Here is a 14,846-nt window from a genome sequence, read left to right as displayed (position 1 = left end):
ATTCCATTAAAATCAATGGAGTTATACTACTGTAAAAGTGAGTAAGTGAGAGGAGAACCGGGCCCATGTTATTCCTCAGGAAAAATTAGAGTGGGGCAGTGAATACTTTCATGTAAAAAAAGTGACACACTTCCTTAGCTCAAGTATTAGACAGAAACCTGCAGCAGCACCATGTTCTTCAGCGTGGTGACAGGTTTCAAAATGCCAGGTTTGATGTAAGAAAATATGTTTGTTTTCTGAGCTGTACGTTGGACCAGTGTAAACTGGTGTAACTCCATGGAATTCGGGGAGCTGGTGTGGATGTGGCAGAGCTGATAAAGATGTGGCACCTTATATGTTGTGAGGGTCTCTGGCTCTCTTATCTAAGGATACTAGTATGCTGGTTTTTTTCAGTTGGCGGCATTGGTCCTGTCTTAGCTAACTTTTCCAGTGTTCCTGGGACCTGGAGCCGTCCTGCAGAGTTTTTAAATGGATGGTGAGTCTGCAGAAGACAAGACTGTCCAGGACTTCAGCTGTATTTAGTGATATTCCTATTGTGATGTTCCCCAAAGGTACTCAGGGTCATAAGGCACCTTACCACTACCTGTCCTTAGCATGAAGGAGTCTTGTCTGTGCCTGCTGTGGGTCAGCTCCCTGAAACCACCAATCTCTGGCAGCACAAGCACTGCCTTCCAAGCCTCTGCAGGTCTTGCTCTCTTTGTACAGGTAGCGATAGGCAAACACCACCTCCCAAGTCCTCAGAGCATTACCTGCAGTGTCTAGCCCTTTTTCCAATGAACACCCATTGAATTACCTAGGCCTGCTGTTCCCAAAGGAACAGCGCACACCAGTTTGTAAGATTCTACTCAGGCCCTTCACTTTCCTTAACACCACAGCACTGAGATGTATTTATGGTGAAAATAAGAATAAATTTATTATCAAAGAACAGAGATTCCAATGATGGAGAGTAAGAATATTGGAAACAAATGGTTACATACAAAACAAAATCATAACATGCTTTTGAGAGACTTCAGTGAATTAACAGATTAACCTTCTGTCTAAAGAAGCTTATCTCTCCCAAAGTCTTCTCCAGTATTTTCAACCACGCCTGGTTGGGAACCCTCTTTTACAAAAGAAATTTGCTGTCCATTTACTTCCTTGGTGAGGGATGCCCAGGCATCTCCTTTGTCTTCCTGCTCCCCCAAATATACTCAAACAAACCTTTGATGTGCATCTCAAGATATCCCGGTAAGCCTTCCGTACCTCCTTGTGGAAGAGGTTCTTGGGTCACACCTATACTAAAAAGGAAGCCTCTGAATTTAAAATGTATTTTAAATAAAGTTTAAATATAATGTGGCAGTTGAAGACAGTGCTGCTTGCTGATCTTGGGCATACAGGATCTGGGGACAGGTCATCAAGTACTATTATATATAAGGTATATAGCCTTAAAAAAATCTTTAGAGGAGGAGAATAGTTTCCTGTTTGAGATCAGAGGCCAGGAGGATGGGACAGAGTATTAACACCACGGAATACTAGAGACCTAGAGCAAAAGAAGTGTGGTTGGTGTGGGTCTGATTGAGGACAACAGGTTATTTAAACCTAACAGGCCAATGTGGATTTGATCTCAAGTGTTAGAATAAATGGACACAAATCAGATGTCAAGAATTATAACATTCATAAACCAGTCGGAGAACACTTCAATCTCTCTGGTCACGCAATCACAGACATGAAGGTCGCTATCTTAAAACAAAAAAACTTCAAATCCAGACTCCAGCGAGAAACTGCTGAATTGGAATTCATTTGCAAATTGGATACTATTAATTTAGGCTTAAATAGAGACTGGGAGTGGCTAAGTCATTATGCAAGGTAGCCTGTTTCCTCTTGTTTTTTCCTACCCCCCCCCCCAGATGTTCTGGTTTAACTTGGATTTAAACCTGGAGAGTGGTCAGTTTAGATGAGCTATTACCAGCAGGAGAGTGAGTTTGTGTGTGTATGGGGGTGGGGGGGATGTGAGAAAACCTTGATCTATGCAGGAAATAGCCCGACTTGATTATGTAAAGAGTTGTCACTTTGGATGGGCTAGCACCAGCAGGAGAGTGAATTTGTGTGGGGGGGTGGAGGGTGAGAAAACCTGGATTTGTGCTGGAAATGGCCCACCTGTTGATCACTTTAGATAAGCTATTACCAGCAGGACAGTGGGGTGGGAGGAGGTATTGTTTCATATTCTCTGTGTATATATAAAGTCTGCTGCAGTTTCCACGGTAAACATCTGATGAAGTGAGCTGTAGCTCACGAAAGCTCATGCTCAAATAAATTGGTTAGTCTCTAAGGTGCCACAAGTCCTCCTTTTCTTTTTGCGAATACAGACTAACACGGCTGTTCCTCTGAAAGCTGAGAATATAAGCTCAGAACAACTTTGCTTCCCACTGTTCACATTTTTAACTGTCTCTCACTAATGCTGTGAACGGTGTACATTAGTAAGACTGAAAACCAATACAATTCCAAAATATTATTGCTCTAGGTAGGTGGGGCCTACTCCCTGCAGCAAGCGCAGCTCCCACAAGTCAAGTTCTTATACACCCTTTGCCTTTTTTCAGCTTCCTTTATGACACAATTTAAACAGGCAAGGCCTGGAGCACAGCAATACTACAAAACATCAGTTTGGCCCTACCTGCATCCTGAGCTGGATATTCCCAGGGCTTCCCCTTGAAGGGCTTCCTAGCCTACACTTTAGCCCTTTTGCTACAGAAAGAAACCTTTTATCCCTGCTGAGTTGAAGCTAATGTGACCTACTTTCTCTGGCTGCCTGGAGGAGTCAGGTGAATAGCTCAGACCTCTGCTATGCAGCTGTTGCTGCATCTTCCGCTTGAAGGTGCAAGGCAAAGGTGTTCTGCGTTTATTTTACCACATTGTACTCTACAGTCTAGACACCCTGTAAAGTGACATATGGAACTGCTTCTCATACACAAAGTGCTACTCTATTACAGCAGTCCCCTCCATCTCTTCTTCCCATAGCCATGTCTGATTTTATAGCATTGTATTATGGACTGCATGTGATAACTGAATATTAATATTTGATATAGCTCAATTACTCCCAATAAGCTGTGTAACTATGGGCCATAGGGCTGTTGAAACAAAACAGGCAGTTTTTCAGGAAATCTCATCGTATTTCCTGCTTCTAAATGAAATAGCTTGTGCCAACCCATTTCTGCCCTGGTCAGTTGTGATTCTGAATTTTCATTGTAATAACATAACACCTTTTATTCCTTCCATTCATATTTTCCATCAGCTGTGATATTTAAGGGTAATGAGCGTATGGCTTAAAATTCTTTATTGATTGGAGTGAAGGGAAAGGCTGAAATATGTTTTGAAGACTTGTAAAGGTCACTGAGAGAAAGAGTCCAGGAAAATCTCCGCTGGGCTTCAGATGGTTTGATTTTTTTTTTTTTTTTTTTTTTGTCATCCAGAAGGATTCCAGGCTCACCTTAAATGGAGCACTGATCTATGAACTGAACAGCACAGTTGAGTATGGTGCTGAATGATGAGCTCTGCATAGCATGATCTTCTGTCTTGCCAGTGTGTCAAAATCTTACTGTAGCTTAAGAGCTAACAAGAAACTTACAACACAGACAGCAGGCTCTCTATGCTGCTCTTTTCACTGAAGGCAAAATTAAAACAATGGAACATGAAACATCATTATCCTACAGAAAATGTGCACATCACATCCCTCTTTGTCATCAAGTACAATGACCCCAATTCTGCCTTTCAGTGTGGGCTCTCTTATTGTCTGTGTTTTTTTTACAGATGTCAAGTCAGGAGATAAAGGTCAAATACATATAACCGGTTCCAATATACAGAAGAGGATGGGTACAATGAAAAGCTACTCTAGTGCTTTTCATATAGTGCATCCCAAAATGCATTACAACCCATTCAAAAGCACCCAAAAGGTAAAAATCCTATGGAAATGACCAAGACATGGAACAATAATATGCTTTAAGCTTGGCCTTAAAGATGGGAGGCCAAGTGTTGCTCTCAGTTTTTTGGGTGCAATTCCCTTGTGCTAGAGTTGCAAAAGGAGGATTTGGCACAGAGGCAGTTGCTGCCTGTCAGACCAAACAAGGAAGAGCCTTCCCCATTCAAGGGAGCACTACAGGATAACGGGAGCTCCCATCTTAAGGCAGTTTCTTGCAGTAGTACTTTGAGGATGTCTATACTGTAATAAAACACCCATGGCTGGCTCATGTCAGGTGACTTGGGCTTGCTGATCTTAGGCTGCAGAACTATAAAGTTGCAGTGTAGATGTTTGGGCTCAGGCTGAAGCTTTACTCTGGGACTCTCACCCTTCATGGGCTCCTAGAGCCCAGGCTCCAGCCTGTGCACAAATGTGTACACTGCCATTTTATATCACTGTACCCCGAGCCCAAGTCAGCTGACACTGGCCAATCATGAGTGTTTAATGGCAGTGTAGATGTACCCTTAGAGACCAGCTGAATTAAAAAAAAAGAAAGAGAATTTCTCTCTCTAACGGCAGCAATGAGGAAGGTTGAAACTCAAATATCTGTAGGTTTGAAGAGGTTTCCAGAGCACAGAAGACTTTTACGTGCATGTGTGTTTGAGTGTATTTGATTTTACTGAATTGAGTTCCAACTTATCAGAAACTTCTGCTACAGACTGAAATAAAAGAACAGGAGGAAAATAAGATGAACTTCAGGCCACGTTAAGAACATAAGAACGGCCATACTGGGTCAGACCAAAGGTCCATCTAGCCCAGTATCCTGTCTTCCGATACCAGGTGCCCCAGAGGGAATGAACAGAACAGGCGAACACCAAGTGATCCATCCCATCGCCCATTCCCAGCTTCTGGCAAACAGAGGCTAGGGACACCATCCCTGTCCATCCTGGCTAATAGCCATTGATGGACCTTTCCTCCATGAACTTATCTAGTTCTTTTTTTAACCCTATAGTCTTGGCCTTCACAACATCCTCTGGCAAGGAGTTCCACAGGTTAACTCTGCATTGTGTGAAAAAAACCACTTCCTTGTTTGTGTTAAACCTGCTGCTTATTAATTTCATTTGGTGACCCTAGTTCTTGTGTTATGAGAAGGTGTAATAACACTTCCTTATTTACTTTCTCCACACCAGTCATGGTTTTATAGACCTCAATCACATCACTCCCTTCGTCGTCTCTCTTCCAAGCTGAAAAGTCCCAGTCTTATTAATCTCTCCTAATATGGCAGCCGGTCCATACCCCTAGTCATTTTTGTTGCCCTTTTCTGAACTTTTTCCAATTCCAATATATCTTTTTTGAGATGGGGCGACCACATCTGCATGCAGTATTCAAGATGTGGGCATACCATGGATTTATATAGAGGCAATATGATATTTCTGTCTTCTTATTTGTCCCTTTCTTAATGATTCCCAACATTCTGTTTGCTCTTTTGACTGCCGCTGCACATTGAGTGGATGTTTTCAGAGAACTGTCCACAATGACTCCAAGATCTCTTTCTTGAGTGGTAGCAGCCAATTTAGATCCCATCATTTTGTATGTATAGTTGGGACTATGTTTTCCAATGTGCATTACTTTGCATTTATCAACACTGAATTTTATCAGCCATTTTGCTGCCCACTTTTGAGAGATCCTTTTGTAGCTCTTCACAGTCTGCCTGGGACTTAACTATTTTGAGCAATTCTGTATCGTCTGCAAATTTTGCCACCTCAATGTTTACCCCTTTTTCCAGATCATTTATGAATATATTGAATAGGACTGGCCCCAGTACAGACCCCTGGGGAATGCCGCTATTTACCTCTCTCCGTTCTGAAAACTGACTATTTATTTCTACCCTTTCCTTCCTATCTTTGAACCAGTTACCAATCCATGAAAGGACCTTCCCTCTAATCCCATGACAGCTTACTTTGCTTAAGAGCCTTTGGTGAAGGACCTTGTCAAAGGCTTTCTGAAAATCTAAAGTCTATTTTCTACTAGAAAATCTAGTACACTGTATCCACTGGATCCCCTTTGTCCACATGCTTGTTGACCCCGCCTCAAAGAATTCTAATAGATTGGTGAGGCATGATTTCCCTTTACAAAAACCATGTTGACTCTTCTCCAACAAATTATGTTCATATTTGTGTCTGACAATTTTGTTCTTTACTATAGTTTCAACCAGTTTGCCCAGTACTGAAGTCAGGCTTACCGGCCTGTAATTGCCGGGGTCACCTCTGGAGCCCTTTTTAAAAATTGGCATCATATTAGCTATCCATCAGTCATTTGGTACAGAAGCTGATTTAAATGATAGGTTACAGAGTACAGTTCTGCAATTTCACATTTGAGTTCCTTCAGAACTCTTGGGTGAATGCCATCTGGTCATGGTGACTTATTACTGTTTAGTTTATCAGTTTGTTCCAAAACTTCCTCTAATGACACCTCAATCTGGGACAGTTCCTTAGATTATCACCTAAAAAGAATGGCTCAGGTTTGGGAATCTCCCTCACATCCTCAGCCGTGAAGACCGATGCAAAGAATTCATTTAGTTTCTCCACAATGGCCTTCTTGTCCTTTAGCATCTCGATCATCCAGTGGCCCCACTGGTTGTTTAGCAGGCTTCCTGCTTCTGATGTACTTTCAAAAAGTAATAGCAATGTTTTTTGAGTCTTTGGCTAGCTGTTCTTACAAATTCTTTTTTGGCCCTCCTAATTACGTTTTTACATTTCATTTGCCAGTGTTTATGCTCCTTTCTATTTTCCTCACTAGGATTTAATTTCCACTTTTTAAATGATGCCTTTTTGCCTCTCACTGCTTCTTTTGCTTTGTTGTTTAGCCACGGTGGTGCTTTTTTTGTTCTCTTACGATGTTTTTTAATTTGGGGTATTACATTTCAGTTGAGCTCCTATTATGGTGTCTTTAAAAAGTCTCCATGCGGGCTAGCAGGGATTTCACTTTTGGCCCTGCACCTTTTAATTTCTGTTTCACTAACCTCCTTGTTTTTGTGTAGTCCCCCTTTCTGAAATGAAATGCTATGGTGTTAGGCCTCTGTGGTGTTTTCCCCGCCACAGGAATGTTGCATTAAATTATATTCTGGTCACTATTACCAAGGACCCTGTTCTACGCAGAGCTTTGGGTGTTTCTTCCCAGTTTTTGTTTCTTATCTCATATTTCACTTGTTTGAGGCAGAATGTGATAACTCAGCTCAATATCAGGTGAAGGAAAAAGTCTGTCAGCATTTAATATCTAAGCAACAGCAAAGACAGGAACTGTAAATGTAATGTCATGTCAGAAAAAAGAAACTTAAAAACGATAGGGTGATCAAAACCACATGTCCTCTCTCTTCTCCAGTCTATGGAGTTTCAGAGGAACAGCCGTGTTAGTCTTGAAGTCATGAAGTGAGCTGTAGCTCACGAAAGCTCATGCTCAAATAAATTGGTTAGTCTCTAAGGTGCCACAAGTACTCCTTTTCTTTTTGCGAGTCTATGGAGTGTCATCACTCATCACTGTAGTACTTTGCACTTAGCAGAAAACATGGTGTCAGTACTTCACACTTAGAAGAAAACATTATGTATTTAAAAAACCCTGCTCCATCTGTGGCCCTCTTCTAAACATTTTACTCATTTATGGGTGCATGTCCCATAATGACTCAGATGGCAAAAAAAAATCTTATTTTCCACACATTCAATGCAGACTGCATGTAGTTAATACATCCTGTCTAAGGCAAATATAAATGGTATATCAAGAAATTAACCCAAACTTGTTTTTAAAAATATCTGACATGAAAATAAATCTGTTTAGAAATGTATTTTCAGTGTTCCCAGTCAGTAAATAGCCATTCATTTCAAACAACCTTATAACAACAGGTTTCAGAGGAACAGCCGTGTTAGTCTGTATTCGCAAAAAGAAAAGGAGGACTTGTGGCACCTTAGAGACTAACCAATTTATTTGAGCATGAGCTTTCGTGAGCTACAGCTCACTTCATCAGATGTATACCGTGGAAACTGCAGCAGACTTTATATACTCACAGAGAATATGAAACAATACCTTCTCCCACCCCACTGTCCTGCTGGTAATAGCTTATCTAAAGTGATCAACAGGTGGGCCATTTCCAGCACAAATCCAGATTTTCTCACCCTCCACCCCCCCACACAAATTCACTCTCCTGCTGGTGCTAGCCCATCCAAAGTGACAACTCTTTACATAATCAAGTCGGGCTATTTCCTGCATAGATCCAGGTTTTCTCACATCCCCCCCACCCCCATACACACACAAACTCACTCTCCTGCTGGTAATAGCTCATCTAAACTGACCACTCTCCAAGTTTAAATCCAAGTTAAACCAGAATAACAAGTTATTTTCTTTAATTGTTAACACAGCAGTTGACTTTCACTACTCACCTTAACTCTGATCCATAACCTCCACCCACCTTATGGTGATATGTATATTACAACAGCTATAAATCCATGAATAACTAATTTTCATTAAATCATTGAACATAAATTAAAGCAATAATACCTTCTGGATAGATGTTTGTTCACGCTGGCCTTCATAAGGCCACTGTGAGGATTTAGGGGGTATTCTGGGATCAGCAGCCCATATAATAGATAGTGAATTCAGATCTTGCAAAAACGGGAAGTGGACAAGGCAAATGATCTCTGTCTGCCTAGATGCTGATCATCTGTGACATATCCATTCACGGCTGGTCCTGTGACTGCAACAGTCCTAATCTTATGTAGATTTTACCACTCTGATACTCACCTTTGTCACTTGAGAGAGAGATTACTGCAGCATACTCTCCTTGCAGAGTTATTATAACTTTCTCCAATCTGGAAAAAACACACTTTATTTTATTTTTCCTGTGGAAAAGTTTTTTTAAAAGAAGAATAAAACTGGAGGGGGTTGGAGGAGGAGAGACAGAAAAAAATCACAACGTTTTAATAAAGTGCAATACAGAATTCATGCATTTGTAATCCTATTTATCCCTCCAACAATAAAACGGCGCACACTGACAAGCCAAACTCAGATGCAGTGTAAGCAGGTATAACTCAATTGCACTGAGGTTAATGGAACTGTGGCCATTTATACCAAAGCTGAATGTGGCCTCCGTCGTCAAGGCTTTGCTATGAAGCCTTCAGTTGAAAAGACATGGGTTTGATTTTTTTAGTAGTGGGGGGGGAGGGGGAGTTTGCTATATATAGTATATGTTCAGTTGTTTGGGGGTTTTTTCTGTTTAAGTAATTGACCTAAAGGATGTATCGCTGATGAGAAACTCCTAAGCTATGTGCATTACCTGTAGTACCTTTGACTGCTTTTTCTGAAACTGAAGTACTTTGTAACCAAAAGTGTGCACATGGAAAAATCCATCACAGGATTCATGTGCACTAGGGTTCGTGCCTCAGAATTAGGATATAGTACTGAGTTTTATCTCTGTTGAATTAAAGCTTCCTAATTGAAGGCTCAATGTGGCAAACTGTTTCCGTGCCTGAGTAGTCCCCTAAAGCCAATGGCCAAGATTGTTCTTTTTGAGGAGGAACCTGCAGGAGTGGATTTTGGTGGAGGAAATCTTTGTGGGGAAAGTTTATAGGAACAGCACTGAAACTTGGCAGGTCCGAATGAAACCAGGCCATTCACAGAGAGGCTCTGTGCCATCACATGAGGTTTGGGCCCAGCCAGAAGTGCCAGCTGGCTCCTTTCCAGAGCCACTTCTTGGCTGTGATAGTTCCTAAGACTCCTGTGAGACTCAGTGCAAAGAATAATCCCGCTTGTGACTGTATTAACTTTTTCACTTGATCTTTCAGGCTCAGCGGAAAAATGATGTGGATTGCCCTCCTTCTGTGCTCACTCCCAGTCTCTCTTCAGCCATGTCTACACTAGCGCTTACGTCAGCAAAACTTTTGTTGCTCAGGGGTGTGGAAAAAACACTCCCTCCCCCCCCCGAGTGACATAAGTTTTGCCAGCATAAGCGCTTGTGTGCACAGCACTATGTCGGTGGAAGAGCATCCCAACACAGCTACCACCACTCACTGAGCTGGTTTTATTATGTCGATGGGAGAGCTCTCTCCCATCGGCATAACAAAGCGACGCAAGCAATCTTACAGCAGCACAGCTATATTGGTACATCAGTGCTGCTGTAAGCGTGGACGTGGCCTTCTTCCCAGTCTCCACACTATCCCCCAGCACAGACTCTATTCTAGGGGAGTGGGAGGAATATTGCCACAGACGTTGATTAAACCCGTTTCTATACAGAATGGGGGAGATCTGCATCTGACTGTTCTACTCTGTGAGGGTATAGGAGGCACGATCAGGCCCAATGGATCTACTGGTGTGAGTAAAGGCTTAGAGGATTGAGCCATAGTCTTCCGTTCAAAGGGTATCATAGATATTATTATTGCAAGAGGACAGAGTAATTCCCTTATCCCTTTAGGTGTATTTTCAAAAGCACCTGGGAGAATTAGGTGCACACTCTGCCAAACTCCCATCAGAGGCACTTTCTTCATTGAGACACTCTTGAAAATCCCAGCCTCCTGTTTACTTTAGCTTCATCTCGTCCCTTCTGTGAAGAGCTGGTGGGAAACCGACATGAAACACTCAGAAAAGGTGGCAGCAGAACTTGGTATAAAACTGTAACTGCTCATGCTCAAATAAATTGGTTAGTCTCTAAGGTGCCACAAGTACTCCTTTTCTTTTAAAAATCCTTGTTAGCTTGAAATTAATATTGTAACAGGCTGTGACATTTTTGTTAAAATTGGTGATTAATAAGTACTAACCCCTACCATTGATAATGTAACACAGTTAAATGTAGCGCTAGTTATACTAGAATAGTTCATAGGCAATCAGCTGGGCCTTTTGTAATATAGCCATGAAAGAACAGTAATTGATTCCAGCCCTGTAGCTATCTCTCCTGTTGGTTTTAAGAGTGCCCAGTGATATCCAGCCATAAATCTGTAAAGAAACAGAGGAATGTACAGCACCTCTGTGTGAAATTAATATTTCTCTTTGGTAGTAGGGATCTAAGCATACTTTAAAGTGAATACTGAAAAGCAAATATTGGGTCTGTTTATCCTTTGGGAGGACTTGCTCCTCTGAGATGAGGTTAGAATTTTATCTTTAAATTGGAAGATCAGGGACTGTTTAGCCTAGAAAAGAGCTTGGAAGCCCACTTCAAATTCTAATTTGTCCTTGCAAGGCACCAAGCATAGCTCACATTTGTAACTTTATTATTTTTAACTGACTGTAAATTTTAGAAAATTAATGTGTTTAATCTCCAGTTAGACACTTTCAAGCAGCTGGGTAAAGTTTGTTGCCTAGCAAACGGGAAGGTGGGCAAAACTTTCAAAAGTACGTTGTCAAGGCCCTTTGAACCCAGACTACTTGTGAAACCACCACTACCGCTGAAACAATTCTCACTAAATGCATTTTTGCTCAGTAGCGACATTGCCGCATCAAGCAGTACAACAGAAGAATGTGGGGAGAAACTGGACTTCAAATGCACCACTGGGCAGGGTTGGGCGGGGCAGGGGGAACCATTTTCATAAGAATTGGTAAGTACTTTCCTGAGGTGAATGCAGCTGTCAAGCGTGACTCTCATCTAACTGACCTTTTTAGAAAGCACTTTATTTTTCTACCTCTAGATCTGTCTTTGTAGGCCATCTAAATATTGCAATTATATAGATGACTGCATTTGCCACTTGCTTGGTAAGTGTGATGTAGGACCAAGTCAATGGGAGTTCCACCTTAAGGACTGCAGGAACCATAAAGTAAGGAAACTAATGGAGCTGCTTTTTCAAGAAAGTAAAATGTTGCATACATCAAGGATGGCAAAAGCGCCCCACACAGGAAGCTACAGCATAGCTTGTGGCTATCGTTATCGTTAATACAGTAGCATGGCTTGGAGATGTGATGAACCTAGGAGCCAGCATTCAACACTGCATGATGGGACCCATTGCTACTCTGGGCCATATTGTCATATTACAAATGGAAGTGGATGTTGTGTTCCTGACAACTCGTCAATATGGATCCTACGTTGGAGAAGTTGAGGTGCCCCAATATAAACAAACAATGAAGTCTTTGCCTCCTTTGACACAAGTCTATTTTATATGTGTGGGTGCAGGGGATATTCTACACCTGCTGACACCCCAGCCTGACATTCATGAGGACACACCAGAGAGCTGATGCTTACGACTAGATTATGAATAATTTTTTCTGCAAACAGACACTCTGATTACAGCGTGTCTATGGCTAGGAGGTTCCCTGGTTATCTGCACGAGGTAACTTGGAAACCAAATATTTGGTCACTACCTGAAGAGCATAAGTCTAGGGGTACGTCACCATTGCAATTAAGAACCCATGGCTGGCCTGTGCCAACTGACTCGAGCTCATGGGCTCGGGGCTAAGGGGCTGTTCAGTTGTAGTGTAGACATTCGGGCTCAGGCTGGAGCCTGGACTTTAGGCCCCTGTGAGCAGGGAGGGTCTTGGAGCCTGGGCTGCAGTCCAGGCCCAAACGTCTACACTGCAATTAAACAGTCCCTTAGCCTGAGTTCTGCAAGCCCAAGTCAGCTGGCAAGGGCCAACTGTGGGTGTCTAATTACACTGTAGACGTACACTATGTTTCTTATCTCAGCTCTAACCACAGTTCTGTCTCATGACATTTTGTGCTATGACATTCATTTCATTGACACCAATTATTGTAAAAGGAACCCTATAAATGTAAGTCCCTGTAAATGAATTTTATCTGGGAGAACTCAGGTAAAGCTTCAGGTTTCACTGAGATCCTCTTTGAGGTGCCTTTGGCAGAGTTATGCTCATTTGGTCAAGGGTGAACTTATCTTTCCAGTGTAAGCAACACAAAAAAATCAATTTTGGACTCAAGTTAAAAACCAGGAATTATTTGCAGAAAGTTTTAATCAAGTAACTCTGAATAAAGAGTTAACTGATCTGTTTGCAGCCAATTCATGAAAAGAAAAGCAAAATTCATCAAGTAAATGATTCATTAGGAGCTACTGTAGAAAGTGATCCTGAGCTCTCTGTGTGAAACTGTGTTGGGAGCAGAGCAGCGGCAACTGTGTAGTGGCGGCCAGAGCCACACAGCTAGCCCAGCGAAGGATGGCTTGAGGGTACTGGGTGGGGACGTGGTGGAACACACCTTACTTCTCTCTTTTTAAAAGGACTCACTTGCACCACCTGCTTAATCCCTGTTGCACACCACAGAGTACACCCTGGAGTAGTGGAGCTCTGACCAGGCCCATTAATGTGAGGGATCAGGGAGAAAAAGGGCCCGAATAGCATCTTCCCCCAGCAGCATCTATGAAGCAGTGTGTGTGTGTGCACACACGCATTGCAAGACTCAACTTTACAGCCACGACCAGTGTTTCCATGACAGATGTAACTGCCTCCCTTGTTGATAAACTCAGTAGCGAGGTTATGGACTGAACGTATGTGAAGATGCCAGCTGGTCCTTCGTTCCAGGCCAGGGTTGAGGCATATTCAGTGGCCAGTGTAGAATACAGCAAACTTCCATATCTAGGGTTGTTGATGCAGCACCTTTCACCAGCACTAATGTGTCTCTCTCACACACACACACCAAGGACAATGACACATGAAAAGCTCAAAATAGATCCTGCGCTGCTCTAGATCTTTTAAGAATCATCAGGTATTTGCGTAAAGGAGAACACCTTGCAGTCCTCTTTAAGCATGCACACAGAATAGTTCCCTGGAGCTTGCCAGGAAGAGAGAGGGTATTGTTAGCAGCAGTATGGGGTGCAATCTGTGTACATGCTTACCGGTGAATACTGATGTGCTGCATGCTATGGGATGTCTTAAAGTTACTGACAGGGGTCAGCAGTCATCTTCTGGTTTGTTCAGCATGAAAGTTCATATTTACCCTGTTCTGATCCACCTGTAGCCATAGGTGATACTGGCAACCACTGAGGGTAACACATGTGAAAGGGCACCAGAAAAGAGGGCACAGGAATGCTGTATCTGAAAGTGCAGCAGATTTGAGTCATCCTGTGAAAAACATTTGTTGTCTGGCTCCAACAAGACTCCACTGTTTAGAGGTGCTTTGCATCCAACTGCAAGATCCTTCCTTCTCCCGCAGGCCCTTTTGGTTAACTCCCTTTGAAACATCATTGCAGCTAGTCCTCTGGGGCACCTTTGGGAGAGTAAGCACCAAATCCATTTATTGTCTAGGACTGGGAATTTCGAAGGAGCCTACGGGGATTAACTGAATTTGAGAGGGATTTGGGTACCTAACTCCCTTAGGTTCTTTTGAAACTCCCAGCCTTGAGCTCTGTCGTACCTAAAGAGAGAGAGCTCTGTTCCCATTCTGAGTGGGAGCTTGCTTGTGTTAATAGCATTTGTTATCATTAGGGATGGATACGGCCCAAACTTCACCCCTTTCTACAAATCAAACCTGAATTTTTGTAAGGTTCTGATTGGTTCAGATAAACTCCTTTGCTGATTTCCAAAAGCCAGCCCCTCAACAAGTCCCTTTCTGAAACATACACACAAGTCCCGTTACGTTTTAAGTTATGCTGTTGGGGACTGGCTCACCTGATCGACTCCACTGGATCCTAAATACAAGCCACTAGATTACAACTCTCCCAATTTCCTTCCCTGTCTCTAGTACACTTAGGCCTTGTCTAGGCTTGGGATTTAGCTATCAGACCAGAAACTGGTATATTTGCTGTCGTGCAAACCCCAAGCATAGAGAAGGAAAGCCACAATTTGCACAGGTTCAGCTTACTCCAGCTTGAATCCAGGGTAAACTCAACCAGTGCAAATCATGACTCTTGAAATCTACATCTGGAGTTTGCAGCAGGGCAGCTACTGAACACTGACTGAAGGCTATTCCCAAATATATACAAGGTTTTAGTTATCTGGC

General features: G+C 42.4%; 1 protein-coding gene across 1 annotated transcript in view; it reads left to right on the top strand.

Annotated features, from left to right (window-relative positions):
* STAC (SH3 and cysteine rich domain) overlaps nt 1-14,846 on the top strand; it is a 109,464-nt gene that overhangs the window by 32,762 nt on the left and 61,856 nt on the right. The window lies entirely within an intron of this gene.

The sequence above is a fragment of the Caretta caretta genome, chromosome 2 (genome assembly GCF_965140235.1).
Source record: "Caretta caretta isolate rCarCar2 chromosome 2, rCarCar1.hap1, whole genome shotgun sequence".
In the NCBI taxonomy this organism is placed as follows: domain Eukaryota; kingdom Metazoa; phylum Chordata; order Testudines; family Cheloniidae; genus Caretta; species Caretta caretta.
The sequence above is the reverse complement of the archived record's forward strand: the minus strand, read 5'-3'. Positions and strand labels throughout refer to the sequence as shown.